Raw genomic sequence first — 3,127 nt, forward strand, 5'->3', positions numbered from 1 at the left:
ATCCAGTGTTATTTTAATAGGAAAGTGTAAAGTGTGTGGATTACTGTGAATTACCAAAAGGGTTGTGATTCATTTAAAAGGGTGTGAAAAATGAAGCCCTTATACTTGTGGGAAACCATAAGGAAAATAAGAATCAAGGCATTGGTCATGCTTTTCTAGAAGTTACTGAGTCCCAATATGAATCCCAATAGCAACTTCTATGTAGCTAGAAATACATTAAAATATTAGAAGCAATTTTATACCTGACCAAAAAAAAAAAAAAAAAAAAAAAGTGTTTCGTGTTTCCGTAGATTATTCATTTGCAAGGCCCATTTAACCACACAATGAAATTACCAATCAATGCTTCACAGGTTTTCTTTATCACTTTTTATAGTCTTTCAGAGGCCCATGGAGCCACATTTAAAAAATGACAGATTGGTCCTGGCTGGTTGGCTCAGTGGTAGAGTGTCGGCCTGCAGGAGTATGCAGGAGTCCCGGGTTCGATTCCCGGCCAGGGCACACAGGAGAAGTGCCCATCTGTTTCTCCACCCCTCACCCTCTCCTTCCTCTCTGTCTCTCTCTTCCCCTCCCGCAGCCAAGGCTCCATTGGAGCAAAGTTGGCCTGGGGCCTGAGGATGGCTCCATGGCCTCTGCCTCAGGTGCTAGAGTGGCTCTGGTTGCAACAAAGCAACGCCCCAGATGGGCAAGCATCGCCCCCTGGTGGGCATGCCAGGTGGATCCTGGTTGGGCGCATGTGGGAGTCTGTCTGACTGCCTCCCCGTTTCCAACTTCAGAAAAATACCAAAAAAAAAAAAAAAAGAAAGAAAGAAAAAATGACAGATTTTTACACATTTGCTTACAATTTGAAAGCCCAACATTTTATTTAATCTAATATTGCATTTCCCTGCTATTTATTTATTTAAATATAGGCTTCAGTACAAACACACAATAATGTTACCAAAAGGGCAAGTGCAGTAAACAGCCTAAAGGAAAGTCTGCCAGGTTTTCATAATGCAAATTGGGAATCTTGTTAAAACATGATAGTGCATAGGACCTTACGGAATGAAAATGGCTCTTCTTCAGAAACCCACCTTACTTGCTTACATTATATTAGAGCAAAAGACCAATTGTGGGACTTTCATTTGCTTCTACCCTGCACTGTCTTTCCTCTGTGGATTGCTGCAGATAGCAACCCGGTGCTAATACTGATGATAGTGCACATAAATGCAGGCAAAGCAAAAATGAAGCAATAGGCTCAAGACAATTTTATTTTAGGAGAACATGTAGATATGGCTCAGTCACGGTCTCCAAAACTTACCAACCATCGCACACAACTTTGAAACTAACACAATACCTACAAACCAGTAGAATGAGAGCTTTGTAGCTTTTGACCAGGCTAGATTTTCTTGGATGTGACACCAAAACACTAGCAACCAAAGAAAAAATATACAAGTGGTCTACAACAACCTAAAATTTCTGCACAGCAAAACAAACAATGGACAAAGTGAAAAAGTAGCTTACAGAATGGGAGAGGATATTTTCAAACCATATATCTGATATGAGTTAACATTAATATTATATTAGAAACTCAATAATAAAGAAACCAAATAATCCAATTATAGCATGAACAAAGAAACTATATGACATTTTTTCCAAAAAAGACACAACTATACAAATGGTCAGCAAGTATATGAAAATATGCTCAATGTCACTATTAGGAAAATGCAAATCAAGATCACAATGAGATATTACCTTTCAACTTTTAGAATGTTTATCAGCCTGACCAGGTGGTAGTGCAGTGGACAGAGCATCGGCCTGGGATGCTAAGGACCTAGGTTCAAAGCCCCAAAGTCAGCAGCTTGAACACGAGCTCATCTGGCTTGAGCACAGGCTCATATGACTTGAGTGCAGGCTCACTAGCTTGAATGTGGGATCACCAGCTTGAGCATAGGGTTATAAATATGATCTCATGGTCACTAGCGTCAGCCCAAGGTTTTGGCTTGAGCAAGGGGTCACTGGCTTGGCTGTAGCCTACCAGTCAAAGCACATATGAGAAAGCCATCAGTGAACAACTAGGTGCTGCAACTATGAGTTGATCCTTTTTATCTCTCCCCTTTCCTGTCTGTCTCTCCCTGTCTCTCTCTCTCACCACCACTCCCCCCAAAAAAATGTTTATCAAAAGGATAAGAGATAAGTTTTGTTGAGGATGTAGAGAAAAGGGAGCCCATGCACACTGTTGATGGGAATGTAAATTGATACAACTATTATGTAAAATAGTATGGCTATTCCTCAAAAACTTAAAAACAGATCCGTCATATGATTCAGCAATCCCACTTCTGGATATTTTTCCAAAGGCAATGAATCAGAGTCTCAAAGACTTATCTGCACTCCCATGTTTATTGGAGCATTATTTACAATGCCAAGTGATGGAAACAACTTAACTGTCTACTGATATATGAATAGAAAAAATAAGCTGCACACACAAAGGAATATTATTCAGTGACAAGACAAAATCCTGATTCTTGTGACATCATGGATGGGTTGTGAGGGCTTTATGATAAGTGAAATTAGTCAGACAGAAAAAGGCAAACACTGCAGAATCTCATTTATACATGAAATCTATCTAAAAGATCCCAATTCTTTTTTTTTTTAATCAGCAAGTTCTTTGCCCGTTAAACAATAACTTGTCTTTTAATTGAGTTGTAAATTCTTTTTTTTAATTTTGTTTGTTTTTATTTTTTTATTTTTTTTATTTTATTTAGAGAGGAGAGGGAGAGACAGAGGGAGAGAGAGAGAGAGAGGAGAGACAGAGAGAGAGAAGGGAGGAGGAGCAGGAAGCATCAACTCCCATATGTGCCTTGACCAGGCAAGCCCAGGGTTTTGAATCGGCGACCTCAGCATTTCCAGATTGACGGTTTATCCACTGCGCCACCACAGGTCAAGATCCCAATTCTTGAAACAAAGTAAAATGGTGCTTTCCAGAAACTGGGGTTTTGGAGAAATAAGGAGATTTTGGTCAAAGAATACAAACTTCCAATTGTACATGGAATGAGTTCTGGGAACCTAACTTACCCCATTGGGACTTGATTGTGGTAAATATTTTGTAACATATATGTATTCAAATCATCACATTGTATACTTTAAAGTT

At 39.3% G+C, this 3,127-nt stretch overlaps 1 non-coding gene across 1 annotated transcript; it reads left to right on the forward strand.

The window, feature by feature from the left end:
• Nucleotides 1–417: 417 nt before the first annotated feature.
• TRNAC-GCA (transfer RNA cysteine (anticodon GCA)) lies at nucleotides 418–498 on the forward strand. Its single transcript is given in 2 exon segments — nucleotides 418–458; nucleotides 464–498. It is a non-coding gene; the product is annotated as a tRNA-Cys (tRNA).
• Nucleotides 499–3,127: the final 2,629 nt, after the last annotated feature.

The sequence above is a fragment of the Saccopteryx leptura genome, chromosome 7 (genome assembly GCF_036850995.1).
Source record: "Saccopteryx leptura isolate mSacLep1 chromosome 7, mSacLep1_pri_phased_curated, whole genome shotgun sequence".
Classification (NCBI taxonomy): Eukaryota; Metazoa; Chordata; class Mammalia; order Chiroptera; family Emballonuridae; genus Saccopteryx; species Saccopteryx leptura.